This window comes from Plecotus auritus (genome assembly GCF_963455305.1).
Source record: "Plecotus auritus genome assembly, chromosome: 7".
Taxonomy (NCBI): domain Eukaryota; kingdom Metazoa; phylum Chordata; class Mammalia; order Chiroptera; family Vespertilionidae; genus Plecotus; species Plecotus auritus.
The window spans coordinates 38778500-38793391 of NC_137774.1; the positions used below are offsets into that span (position 1 = coordinate 38778500).

General features: G+C 45.3%; 1 pseudogene across 1 annotated transcript; it reads left to right on the forward strand.

Annotated features, from left to right (window-relative positions):
• The first annotated feature begins 5160 nt into the window (after nucleotides 1-5160).
• On the forward strand, nucleotides 5161-8513 carry LOC308252558 (phosphofurin acidic cluster sorting protein 2-like; annotated as a pseudogene). The gene is made up of 3 exons: nucleotides 5161-5757; nucleotides 6644-6955; nucleotides 7185-8513. The product of its transcript is annotated as a phosphofurin acidic cluster sorting protein 2-like (transcript).
• The last annotated feature ends 6379 nt before the right edge of the window (nucleotides 8514-14892 follow it).

Genomic DNA, 14892 nt, shown 5'->3' on the forward strand with positions numbered 1-14892 from the left:
AAACAGTATGGAGTTTGTTTAAAAAATTAAAAATGGAACTCCCATTTGACCCAGTAATTCCACTTCTAGGAATATATCCCAAGAAATCAGAAACAACAATCAGAAAGCATATATGCACCCATATATTCATAGCAGCACAATAGCTAAGATTTGGAAACAGCTAAGTGCCCATCAGCAGATGAGTGGATAAAAAACTGTGGTACACCTGCACAATCGAATACTGTGCTGCTGTGAAAAAAGAAAGAACTCTTACCATTCACAACAGCTTGGATGGACATGGCAAGCATTATGCTAAGCAAAATAAGCCAGTCGGAGAAAAATAAATATCACAGGATCTCACTCATTTGTGGAATATAATGAACAACATAAACTGATGAACAAAAATAGATCCAGAGACAGAGAAGCATCGAACCGATTCTCAAATCTCAATGGGAAGGCAGGGGAGAGTGTGTGGGGGGCTGGGGGAGAGTAAGAGTTCAACCAAAGGACGTGTATGCATGCATATAGGCATAACCAATGGACACAGACACTGGGGGTATGGGAGCATGTGCTAGCGGGTGGGAGTGCCTGCGCCGGGGTCCATGAGGGGAAATGGAAACATATATAATACTTTAAACAATAAAAAAATAATAAAATAAAAATTCCTCTTTGGAAAAAAATAAAAAAAGAGCTAGTGCTCTTTCTGGATCCCAGAACAAAGCACCCCCTCCCTCCCACCCTAGGCCCTAGATACAGAAGAATAGGCAGGAGCTTCCCAGTATGTCAGGATTTCTAATGTCAAGACCAACTCTGTTGGAGAGGTGGGATCCTTGGCCTGGAAGGTCTGAACACTCCTGAACTCTGGGCTCTGAATGTCATGGACATTGGGTAACATCTACCACTCTATGGACATCAGTTTCCTCATTTTCCATTGAGGATTGGGTTCAGAACTGCATAAGCCTGAGCTCAGAACAAAGGGGCCCAGCTCCCTCCCCCCTGGGTGGGTATAGGACAGAGGTGCATGTATGTGGTTCCAACTCTGGGCTCCTTTTCAGACAAATGTTGGCCAAATGCCCATCTTGCCTGCTGAATGCTCACCATCTCCCCCATGCCTCTCCATGTCTGTGCATGACTCCACCAGCAGATCCTTTTCCAGAGCCCCTGAGGAAACCTGGTTGCAGCCAGGATCCCAACTTTAAGGACACCCTACTGGATTGATCTGAGGCTCTGTTGGGTTCGGTATCTTGTTCATTTATTTCTAAATGCATATTACCCTTCTGTAAAAAGCAAGTGTGGGTATCACTGATTTCATAAAACAAATTAAGAAACAAAACACTTCTCCCTATCAGTTGAATTGGGGCAGATTTTATTAGCAAAGATATATATTTGCTAATATTGCTATAACATTCCCTAGTTGGAAACAGGTTTTGATTAAAAACAGACATTGGTTAAATATTCCTGCCATTTACACAGAAGCTTTACTCTGACCAATGGACACAGACACTGGGGGTGTGGGAGCATGCACAAGGGGTTGGGAGTGGCTGGGGAGGGACCCATGGCGGGGGAAAAGGAAACATATGTAATACTTTAAACAATAAAAAGAATAATAAAATAAAATAAAAATTCCTTTTAGTTGGATGTGGTTAGGAACAAATAAAGTAGCCCCAGTATCTACAGGGGTCTTAGTGGCTTCCCTTTCTATGATCATTTTAACTTCTCCCAAACTATCAGTGAGAAGGAGAAACACCCTTGGGTCAACCCTATGGTTGTTTTGTGTTTTTTTTTTTTCTTTTTTTTTTCCTTTTTCTACATCCTATTTCAGTTTTCTATGATTCTAACAGTGGACAGACTTCGCTACAGGAATTTCCTTGCAAACCTTATTTAGAAATTGTGTTGCATTTGCTGGCAGAAACCATTAGCTATATCCATTGGAATTGGTTAGAATAGCCAGGATTACATGTTCTAACAGTTAAATGTCTTTGTGAACCCATCAGGGTCATTGAGAAAATCAGGAACAATTGCTGGTTCCTCTTTTGCTGAGACAAGCTTTTCTCCAAAGGAAGCTGTTGGAATTCCTATTCTCATTATTCCTTAAGTCAGTGGGGAGTGGTAGTGGAGGGGACTGAAGGGGAAGGAAGAAGGGAGGGAAAGGGCGAAGGATGTAGTGGTGGAACTAGAGAAGGCGGAAGAATAGGGTGTTGGCATTCATTAGCTTTGGAAGAGTTCAGAGACAGTCTCTAAAATTTCTAATTCCTTAATTTTTTAAAAAAGAATTTATATGTGCTTCTCCTTAGAATCTCCTCATTTCCAAATCAAGATATGCTTCCATTCATTCATTCAGTTTAATGTTAGACCTGGCATTTTTCTTGCATGCCAAAAATTAAATTAGGCACGCAAATAAAACTGCATTTTGGCCATTTTTAGTAGAATATTTTCTAGTTAAATCTTCCCATTTCTGTAAAACACTTGCAAGTAAAAGCTTCCTATCAGGAGTATTAATGAGGGCTGGGATCTGGCATCTCCTGGCCTTGGAGGCACAATCCCATGTTAATTTTAGGTGTGTTTTGTTTTTGTTGTTTTGTAGTTGTGTGTGTGTGTGGGTGTGTGTGTGTGTGTGTGTGTGTGTGTTATTGTTGTTGTTTTGTTTGTTTGTTTTTCTGATATCTGCAGAATCTGAGCAAATTTTCTAGGATTGTTATATAATGTAGCTGGTCAACATGCATTGCTTATGGTTGAGCTCCATGAGGCTCTCACCCCTCAAGTCACATTCAACCCTCTTATTTGCCTTGGTTTATCTCCCTGCTGTCTAAAACAACCAGAGGGTTCAGGGAACTAGTTGAACAAAACTTATGGGTGCTCCCCCACCAGAACCAGTCACTTTAATTGCAGTTGAGTTGAAATCTTTGCTTTGGGGCCCCTGCATGTCATGAGGAATGACCTGACACCTCCACAGAGATTCTTAGTCACCTGAGAATACCCGATATTCAGGCTGGAGGGAGGACATGCCCCTGTATTTTTGGAGCTGATCGAGTTCAACTTTAATTTATACAGCAAAGGTTAATTTTTCTCAGATTCTCAGAAAGCAATTCCAATTGGAAAACCACAGTATAAAACCAGGCACCCATTGTTCCTTCTGTCTTGTCTTAGCCTAAGTTCCCTCAACCCTTAATCTTAGTTACACCTGGAGTATTTAAAAATACAGCTCAGGCCGAAACCGGTTTGGCTCAGTGGATAGAGCGTCGGCCTGCGGACTGAAGGATTCCGGGTTCGATTCCGGTTAAGGGCATGTACCTTGGTTGCGGGCACATCCCCAGTGGGAGGTGTGCAGGAGGCAGCTGATCGATGTTTCTCTCTCATCGATGTTTCTAGCTCTCTATCCCTCTCCCTTCCTCTCTGTAAAATATCAATAAAATATATTAAAAAAAAATACAGCTCAAATAAATCAAACCCTCTATGACCATAGAGGGTAAGTCCTAGATCTAAGACACAATTCACCCAGGTTCACCTGATGGGTGGGGAACCAGTGGGTTCAATGGATTTTTTGTTGAATCCTAGCACCGGGTCCACAGTTTGGTCCAGGAGGGGGGTGGAGCGGGTTCTTTGGAATCCTAACCCACTATGCCAAGTAAGTGTCAAAGTAAGAAACACTCAAACTTGTGAAGAATTTTTGTGAGTTTATTTAAGTCCAGCTGTCAACAATTGGTGGGAAGAAAATCTCAGCAGATTGAGAGAATGCTCTGGAGAATGGCGGTTGTGCATCTTATTTTATACATTTCAATTAAAACAGGAGATGTATGTTGGTAACATGAAATCCAGTGGTGATACATTAGGGTCCCAGAGAAATCAAAGTGGGGAATTCTATGTGACTGGATAAACATTAAAATGATACAGACATATTTCTTTTACATAGGTGGATATAGGAGAGTTTCAAGTCACCAATTATCTAGGGTACAATGAGGGCATTTGTGGTCTCCACAGAGCATTGTCTATGCTTTGAGGGGTCCGGAAAAAGGGAAATTCCTTTGACATTCCAAAGATATGTTATTGTAGATGCCAATAGACAATAGACAGGCTCAGTTAAGGTAAAGATTGACCTTTGTCAGGGAAGATGCCAGCCTAGGACATGACTACCCACCATAAACTGCATTTAGCTTAAAAGTTTTCATTTCAGAACATCCTTTGTAATAACTTTAGGTCTCTGAGTTTGCAAGAACACCGCACAGGCCTTCCCTGAGCTAGTCAGTGAGCATGTGGTCCCTTTTCGCATACGCTGTCCTTGGATCACTCGTGTCCCACCTCCTGACAATAATAACTGAGTGCTTAGGGGTTCAGTCTGAACTATAGCCCCCAAGCCACCTTCATAAGCTGCCCCTGATGGAATGTCTCTCTTCTGTCCCAACACAGGAAGAGAAACTATCACCCCAGAATACAGAAAGGACCTGCATGGGGCAAGCAGCTGCAGCTTCCTTGATGCCCACAGTCCTGGTCTCCACAACACCCTGCACCCCAAGCCCCGTGCCCAGGCTCAACACATCAATGCCCAAGAACCTGTTTGCTACCCAGGAGTTGGACAGCCCCAGCCTCAGATTCGTGCCCAGGTTGTGCAACCTGACCTTAGTGAAGATGGTGGTCTTCAAAGAGCTCGAGAAGGACTTCATCTCCATGGTGATTGCCATGAAGATACAGGGCTCCAACCTCATATCAATGGTGATCACCATGAAAATGCAGGGCTACAAGCACATCCTATGAGAGTGTGCTGTTCCCTAGTGGACAACTGGAGACAGACCTGGGGCTGACCTCACTGCAAGACCCCAACTTCCTCGGGAGAAGACAACAAGCTACAACAAGCTACAGGTCCTGTGCACTGGAGGAAGCGCTTTAAGAACCAGATCATCTGGCCAAAACCGGTTTGGCTCAGTGGATAGAGCGTCGGCCTGCGGACTGAGAGGTCCCGGGTTCGATTCCGGTCAAGGGCACGTAACTTGGTTGCGGGCACATCCCCAGTAGGAGGTGTGCAGGAGGCAGCTGATCGATGTTTCTCTCTCATCGATGTTTCTAACTCTCTATCCCTCTCCTTTCCTCTCTGTAAAAAAATCAATAAAATATATTTAAAAAAAAAAAAAAAAAAAAAAGAACCAGATCATCTGGAGCTACAAGACACTCCCTGTGGGCACCATCCACATGGCCGAGGTCAGGCAGCAACCCCTCAAGGGTGGCCAGGGGCTGTGCCTCTGCAGCAGCATCAAGGAGGCTTCTGCCAAAGTGGCTGAGATGTGGATCTGCTCCCTGTCAGCCAGCCCATCCTCCAAGAGGACAGTGCTATACAGGCCAGATGCAAGGCCAAGTCAAGGGTTAACTACTCCAAGGGGGTATATCAGAGCTTCTCATCTGAACAACAGGCCAGCAACAATGCCACCCATGGCCTAGACCGGGCTGAGGAGGGCATTGTCATGGGGATGCCCAAGAAGCAGAGGCCATGGATATTAGGAAAGACGTCCATTACCAGGCCACAAAATATCAAGGAGAAAGTCGTGGCATGGCTGGACAAGTTCAAAGTGTCAGAGGAGGTTGTGGACTCGAGCATGTCCCCAGGTTGGAGGAGGATCTCGACCTTCTATTCGACACACTAGAAAACTCCAGAGACAGTGACCCAGACATGGAGGATGATAACAGCACCCTCAGCACTCCCAAGCCCAAGCTCAGGCTGTACTTTGAAGGCTTGGCACACTCCAGCTCACAGACAAAGATGGGGAGCATCCACAGGGCCCGGAACCAACAGTAGCCTGCAAAACTGGCCAAAGTGTGAGAGAACACATGAGCCTCAGGCATCAAATAGCCCATCGATAGTGTTTGGAACACGGTGGCCCACAGCACCCTCAACCCCAAGGTCTCCTGGGCCTGTACCTTCTCCATGACTTGCATGAGGACAGTGCCATGCAGGCCGGCCCAAGGCCAAGTCCACAGATCACTACTCAAAGGAGGAGTATGAGAGCTTCTCAGAGCAGGAGGCCAGTGAAGATGCCGCCCATGGGTAGGACCCAGACCAGGACGACTTTGACATGAGGGAGCCCACTTAGCAGCGACTATTGAAAGTCACAACCATGTCCATGACAAGGCATCCAAATTTAAATCAGAATGTCATGGCGTGGCTGAGCAGGGCCCAAGTGTCAGAGGAGGTCCTACACTCAGAGCAGGACCCTGCAGATCATGTCCCCGAATGGAGGAGGACCTGTACCTTCTGTCTAAGATGCTGGAGAACCAGCGACAGTAGCCTAGACAGGGAGGAAGATGACAGCCTTCTCAGTACCATCAAGCCTAAGCTCTGGCCATACTGAGAAGGCCTGTCATATTTCAGTTCGAAAATGGACATGGGGAGCATCCATGGTGCCCAGCTCCAAGAGGAGCTTCCAAGCCTGGTAGGTTTCACTGAGGGCTAATGTGTTGGCCCATGGACTAAAGGGTCCCGGGTTCAATTCTGGTCAAGGGCACACCTGTCTCGATTACAGGCTTGATCTCCAGCCCTGGTCATGGCACATGCAGGAGGCAACCAATCCATGTGTCTCTCTCACATTGATACTTCTCTCCTTCTCTGTCTCTCCCCCTCGCTTCAACTTTCTAAAAAATCAGTGGAAAAATAACCTCCAGTGAAGGTTAACAAAACAAAGGAGCCTCCTAGTCTGGCCGCAGTGCCCGAGAAGACCAAGCCCAGGCAGCAATAGCCAAGTGACAGTGTCTCCCACTTAGCGCCTCAGAGCATGCCCACCCAGGGCAGCAGCCAGCACGGCCCAAGGACAGCCCCGAGGTAGAGACCTCAGCCCTGGACATGCTCACCAAGAAGCTACTGCCCAGTGGGTGCATCACCAAGACCGAAGCTCTCATCATCCCCTCCACCAAGGCCAAGGGGAAGCATCCCAGCCACCATGACTGGGGCAGGTACCTGAAGGAGCGGCAGACGGCACAGCCACAGAACAAGCAGGTCAACAGCCTACCAGGGTCCTCAAACTTTTTAAACAGGGGGCCAGTTCACTGTCCCTCTGACCATTGGAGGGCCGGACTATGGTTTAAAAAAAAACTATGAACAAATTCCTATGCTCACTGCGGGCCTGGGACGAGTCGGCTGCTAAGCAGGACAGGCAGCGGCACCCGGTGGGCCATATAAATGTCTCGGTGGGCCGCATGTGGCCAGCGGGCTGTAGTTTGAGGACGCCTGGGCCCTAGACAATGAGCGCTGCCCGGACTCAGGGAGTCAGCTGCAGATCCCCAGGAAGACCACGTACAACCAGCTGAACCACATCCTCATCTCTGATGACCAGCTGCCGGAGAACATCATCCTCGTTAACACCTCCAACTGGCAGGGTCAGTTCCCCTCGGACACCCTGCAAGGGCACACGCTGCCTTGCTGTGCTCCTGCTTCATGGCTGACGTCCAGGCAGCCTTCATCTTCATCATCTGGCAGATACAGAGATACTGTCACTATAATTCCCAGCCCCCGAAGCCGGTGAAGATACTGGTGGCAGGGGCACAACTACTTCAGCGCTGTGCTGCGCATCTTCCTGGAGCTGCTGTCCTACAAGATGCTGGACTGGCTGTGATACATGTACTTCCTGGACATCCCGCTGGGTTCCCACCCTGTGGCCAGGCACCTGGGCTCCATGCATTACCTCTACAACAGCTTCTTCCAGGACCTGGCCTGGCGGGACCTGTTCCACAAGCTGGAGGCCCAGAGCGCCATGCAGGACACACTGGACATCGTGACGAGAATCACACAGTACATCATGGGGACAACTGTGCCTACCAGCTGCCCGTCGAGGAAGCCCTGCTCTCCTACAAGCAGAAGAGCCCCCACGAGGAATCCTTATGGTTCATTCCCTTCGGGGAGGGGGTGAAAGTTGGGATAGTGCAACAGTCCTCAGACATGTCAGGAGACTCAGATAATGGGCCCCCTTGGGCTGCAGCATGCTTTCGTTCATCCCTCTCTCCATACCTCTGGTTGCCAATGAGGCCTTGTCACCCCACTCTGCACCCGGTCAGTGACTGGGGCTTGTCCACCTCCAGCCAGGGCGATGGCACGAAGCTGATGGAGCGGCAGGTGGATTACTGGACTGCAGCCCAGCCCACAGACAGGAAGAGAGACTCGAAGAAGAAAGACCTGTCTACCACCAACAACACCCTCAAGTGCACCTTCCACTCTCTCCAGGTCAGTAGGCTGCACAGCAAGGGAGAGGCTGCAGCAACACCCACCATGTGCATGACAGTGCTCACCAAGGAGAAGAAAAAGAAGGTGCTCTTTTTGCCCAAGAAAACCAAGGACAAGGTCGTGGAGTCCAAAAGCCAGTGCCTGGAGGGCATAAGCTGCCTAGTCCGCAGGGCCAGCACCAGCAGAACATGCTGCGGGTCCTCATCAAAGGTGTGGTGTGGAATGACCTGAAGTTCTTCCAGCTGGCAGCCCGGGGTCCTCCCACGTCCAGCACTTCCCCATCTGCAACTCCAGACACTCCGACTCCACCTTCCAGCCCTGCCTGTGGCCCTGCTGACGCCAAGCACAGGAGGGCCCAGCTGCTTTTCTGTGGACGTTTCAGTTTAGTACAGAGACCGACCCTGGAAACACAAAAAGAAACCTTCTTAAGTGCGAATGTGCTCACAACCCAGAAACTAATGTGGTGCCCCCAGTGGGAGCCCCCAACTGCTCTGCTGATTACCCAGAACTCTCTGGTGGTGGGAGGTCAGGCGGGCAGTGCTGAGCTGGAGACTCATGGGAGGTGAGTTTGGCCTCAGGACCCCTAACACTCCCAGCGAGAAGGGCTCTCACCTTCTCTACCTGCCCTTCCTGGAAGCCAGGACTCTGCCCCCACAGAACTCAGAGCTGGTGGTCAGATGCCAAGGGCTGGCCTCCCAATGGGGGAGTCCTAAGCAGAACACGGAGGCCAGTCAGCCCAGCCCTGGGCCCCAGCTGCCAACCACCCAGTGGCCCTAGCACCACCCACTCGTGGTTCCCTAAAAAAATACCTCTATGGTGCAGACCTCCAGGAACACCGACTAGACAAACTGGTGGAATACCAGCTGCCCGCCTTCCTGAGCAGGGACTCCACTTCCACCCTCATATTTCTGTGTTATTACAGAACATTTGTACCACCAAACAGGTCTGGGACCATCTATTTACCAGGTGAGCACCCTGCCCCTCCACTGCACAGTGGTCACTTGGCCACCTGCTTGCTGTGAGCCTTCAGGTCACTTTGTGTCTCTGAGTGCTTGTGCCTCTAAACACGGGGTGAGCTTAGGATCAAGCTCACAGGTTTATTGTAGAGACTCAGTGGGGTCCTCCCTGGAAAGCGCTGTCTGGGTGCCTGGACAGTGGAGAGGTCTGCTGGACGGGCTGTGGTTGAGCTCATTGGCCATTTTCTCTTCCTCGTGACAAAGCCTCTATCTCATTTGTGATTCTCCACGAGGCCTTGGGCTAAGGTCTTTTCTCCTTAGATACAGAGATTAGAGATTCTATGAGGGGTCCATGTCCTGGGTGAAGCCAGAACCAAAAATCCCAGGAGTGAGCAATGGGGCCCCATGCTAAGTTTATTCTTGACTAAAAGAATACAGAAAAAGTGTGAAAAAAATTCTAAAATACCAGTTAGTGTCAGCACTGTGTAGTGGATGAGGGACAGCATGTTAAAGAGCGTGTCTTGCTGAGGAAAATATAGACATGTGTAAGAAACCACAGGGATACATTTAACTGAATGTGTTTTAACTTAAGGGAAAGCATCCTGTCTTGCAAAATAGAATGTGTTAATTTTTAACCTCCTTTAAGAAATAGGACCTATTAAATGAGAAGCAATAAATGATTTTCTAAAAATCAGAAGAAAATTTGACAAATGGAAGTTATTGTTTGCTTTGTTATACATAGACTAACAGATTATACCCAGTCTTTTAAACAAAATACATCATTACCACGTAGTATGCCACATAGGAAGTCTCAATAAATTTCAGTGAAGAAATATATGTTTGTTCTCCATTGACATGTTCATGAACCATAATGCATAATGCATGATGCATATGTGTTCTCTAACATAATGCATTAAGGTAAGAAGTTAATAATAAAGGATAACTTTAAAATTCCCAAATATCTGGACACTGAAGAAGGTATAACTGAAGCTGAAGTGAAGTATATTCTACATAAACCCTGAGTTCAAAGGAAATCATGAGTGAGATTATGGAATACTCACAACTAAAAAACAATAAAGAAAAGCTGCCAATCAAAGCAGCTATAGAAGAGACTTTTAGTTTTAAATAGACTTCTAAGGGAAGAATTACAGCTGTGAAGAGAGATCTAAGTCTCCAAATAGTAAATTAGAGAGAGCAATAGAGTGACCTTGAAGAAACAAGGAAGGGGGAAAACATAATGGCAGAAATCAGTAAAACAAAGAATTTCAAAACAGCCCTCAACAAACTGGAAAACTGCTTCTCTAGAAATATTGGTAAAATAAACAGATTTCTAGCCAGACTGACCAAGAAATAGAAGAGCGCTGTGCACATAGTTCCAACAGGTTAGGTGAAATGACCGATTCCTGGAAAGAAACAAACTATACAACCTTCCTCAGAAGAAAGTGATGCGCTGACTAGTCTATTAAAGAGACTGAATTTGTAGTTAAAGCATTCTAATGAGGGGCTTCCAGGCCCACGTGGTTTCACTGGAGAATTAAACGGAATAAATGAACAGACACTTCACTGAAGAGGCTATAACATGTCACATGCGCACTTGAAAAGTTCAACATCATAAGCCATTAGGAAAAGGTTAATTAAACCACAAGGAGACTAACTAAAATAAACGACTGTGATAACACTCAATGCTGGTGAGGATGTGGAGAAACTCACTCATTCAGGGCTGGTGGGAATGTAGACCATTACAGCCACTGGGGAAAGCAGTTTGGTTGTTTCTTATAAAACTAAACATGCAACTACCGCACAACCCAGCTATTGCACTCCTGGGCACTTATCCCAGAGAAATGGAAACTTTCATCCACTCAAAAACCTGAGCACAAATGCCTATAGGAGCTCCATCTTAAAACTTGCAAGCTTTCTCTGAAATCCCTTGTTGGGATTAATATCTAGAGTTTTTAAGAAATGTCTGTCACATAAAAAATGGGTAGAGTATATGAAAAGGGAATTTCATAAAGGGAAACCCAAAACGTTAACAAGATATGAAGAGACGTTAAATTGCACTTGTAGTCAGAGAAGTAATGAGGCGCTCTTTACACCAATCTGCATGACGATTAGAATGTGATGATGCCAAGTGTTGGTGAGTCTATGGGACAAATGGAAACATCGTGGACTGATGGGACTGTAAACTAGTACAGGCACCCAGGAGGCCCATCTATAAGTACTTAGCAAAATTAAAATTAAATATGCTCTTAGATATTTGAATATTCACATATATAATTATGCTAAGTCCAAAGAACATGAAGAATCACCGTAGGACAGTGGTCGGCAAACCCATTAGTCAACAGAGCCAAATATCAATAGTACAACGATTGAAATTTCTTTTGAGAGCCAAATTTTTTAAACTTAAATTTCTTCTAATGCCACTTCTTCAAAATAGATTCACCCAGGCCGAAAACCGACTTCTGCGCATGGGCCATGAAGTTTCAATTGCACTGTACGTGCACACCCGCACGTGGCATTTTGTGGAAGAGCCACACTCAAGGCCAAAGACCCGCATGTGGCTCGCGAGCCGCGGTTTGCTGACCACTGCTGTAGGAGAACCTATAACATAGGCCTCTCATTCTCAAGCTTGAACTGATCACTTTTTGAATAACATTTCCTCGGCTGGGACACAGGGGAAAAGCAGGGCTTCTGTGTCAAAATATAGCCCCCCAGAGTCTAAGAGCATGAACCTGGTTCTTTTTTTTTTTTTTTTTTTTTTTTTTTTTTTTTTCACTGTCACTCTCTTATGCCCTGCTGTTTTATTTCCTTTTTTTTTTTTTTTTTACATTTTTTTTAATTGTTTGAAGTATTAAAAATAGTAGTACATATGTCTCTTTTTTTCCCCCATTGACCTCCCCCCACCCTCCCCTTCCCCCCAGTACATGCCTTTACCTGCCCCCCCCCCCCCCCAGTGTCTTTTATCCATTGGTTATGCTTATATGCATGCGTACAAGTCCTTCGGTTGATCTCTTACAGCCCCCCTCCCCCCAAAACCTCCTCTGCCTTTCCACTGTAGTTGGACAGTCTGTTCAATGCTTCTTTGCTTCTGTATCTATTTTTCCCCCCTTTCTTCCCTTTAAAAAATCTTGCCTCTGCAGACTAGAAATAGACATAAAATAACAAATAAATGTTTGAGTCCCAATTTCAATGTCCAACAGTTCTGATTCCCCGTTTCAATGTCAAACAGTTCCTTATGTGTACATGTCAGCAATGATATCTGGATGGTGGGCACATGGTGGCAATACAGGTCCAATCCTCTCTGGTTTGGTCCAAGGCAAGTGCTGCGTCGCACAGCTTCTGACTGCTAGCGTGGCAAGGCGTCATCAGCGTCTCCCATCTCTGGACTGTTTCTCCTCTTGTCTTCATGGTTGGAGCAGACCTGTCAATTCCTCTCTGTTGCAGGAATCCACATGGTCTTGGAGTTGTTTTCTGAAAATATACAAACATATTCTCGACCAAAAGTTAATAAAGGAATCTTTTCTATATAATTGATTTGGGATCCTTTTTATTTTTGCCCAGACGATTTTCCTTTGTCTTATTTAGACACCATGTGTGTTTTGCTGTTAGCATTACAAATAGAAATTAATTTTGTAAAGTAAAAATTTTCTAGATGTAATTTACTTATAGGATATTTTTCCTTACATGATATTACCCTACTATCCCCCCTTTTTTGATTAATGGAGGCTTTTGTAAATTTTATAATGCAGTCTTGATAACTTTAAATTTTAACTTTTTGCACAAAAATATGACTGCTTTAGTTTCATTTGAACCTGGTTCTTCTGATCAGCATCACTGGGTGGGAATGGACCACTGGAAATATTTTATAGAATACATAGCAAAGAGACAGCTGGAATAAGTGGGTTTCCAAACCTTATCCTATCAATTCCCTCTCAAAAACATTAGCCTTTTTATGAGTATTTTTCCACTGACATAAACATCCTTCTGCGATGTTAATCATATTGTATATGAACAGCATGGCTAACAAACTCATGTGTCATGATGAAACGTGGCAAGGTGTTGTGATGGAGCCTAAAAAAGGAAAATGGATCATCCGTGTACTTGTTTCTGTTGTTATTTGCAAGTAAAATGATAATGCAGGAAAAACAAAAAGTATCACTGTAGGTGTACATATAGCCACATAAATATTTTTTATAATTTTAAAGTGTGAATATTATGGATTAAATGTAAAAGAATAAAATATATGTAGAATAAATTATGATCACCTGTGTTACTACTGAATCTTAAAATGCTGCCATTCCTGTGTGTCTTTAAATAGAACATTAGGGTGAGAGTTGGGAGACAGTTGAACTCCTGATTCCATCCCAGTTTTTCCTTCCCCAGATCTAGTTACTATCATCCACTTTGTGCTTGTCCTTAAGTCGGTTTCTATAATTTTACTCGAAAGTTGTGTAGACACAAGTTATATTTAGTGTTGGTTTTTCACTCAAACCATGCTTTATGAGATTTGTCCACGTTGCTACACATACTCAAGTCCACTACTTTTACCGCTTTACTAGGTATTTACTATGATTACTTTATTCTCTTGTTGAAGGACATTTAGGTTATCTTTAGATTTCCACCATCATAAACAATGCTAAAATTGACTTCTTGTATCCTTCTTCATGGGCACGTGAATGAAGGTTCTCTAGAGTATGTTGCTAAGAATGAACTTCTAGCAGAAAGGCCATGTATGCCTTAGTTTTTACTAGTGGGTGCAACTTCACTGGCTGGTTCAGCCATCCCCGCCTCCCAGCTGCTTGGATGTTGGCTGCTCATGGCTCCTGACTGCCCTTTCCCTGTCCAGAGGGGGTAGGTGCTCCCCCTCTACTGCCCTGGGATGTAGGCTCAGCCAGAGGCCAGTAATGACTGGCACTGGGTAGACAAGCCTGGCTCCTTACCTCCAATGGGACTCATTCAATGGGTACCATTCCTGTCCCAGATTTCCTCTTAAGACCAGGCTGAACGTAAGGTGTTGAGTCCACATCTCTGCTCACCTCCCTCCATCTTCTCCTTCTGCGGTCACTCCTTCACTAAACTCTGTCCCAGTTCCCAGGAGTCACTGCCTCCAGGGAGCCTGGCGCAAGATGACTAATATTGCCAAGGTCTCTCCAAAAGGGCTGCACCAGTGTCCACAGTTAGGAGAGGCTTGAAGGCTGAGAACGAGGAAGCCCTTCCAAGAGATGAGGTGGGGGAGGGGGAGAAGGCAAAGGCTCTGAGATGAAAGAGCTTTGTGAATTCCACAAACTGAGTGAAAGCCAGTATGGCTGAAGTGTGGGGAGCAGAAGAAGGAGAAGGACACTGGTTGAGGTTGGAGATGTATGTAGGAGCCAACAAGTAGACCTCATAGGCTAGTTTCCTTTATTTTTAATTGTAATGGGAAGTTCTTTAAATGCTTTGAGCAAGAAATAGATAGGGTTTGATTTAGAGTAAGAAAATTCATCTGTGTATAGAGAGAATGGTTTGGAAAAAGATAAAAGAAGCAGGTATTTGAGTATCCACACAGCAAGCAGAGTGGATCATAAAAATTATAATGTTAGCTCAGAAAGTAAGAAACACTATGGGGTTTATAGCACAACACTGTGTGTATATAAAACACACAAGCATACAAAGACATGAATTATTCAAGTGCAATACCTATTTTTAAGTGGCTACCTTTGTGGAGGGAGAAGGGAATGGAGATTCGATGTAATAAAAGACAATAATATTAAGAAGATATCTTGC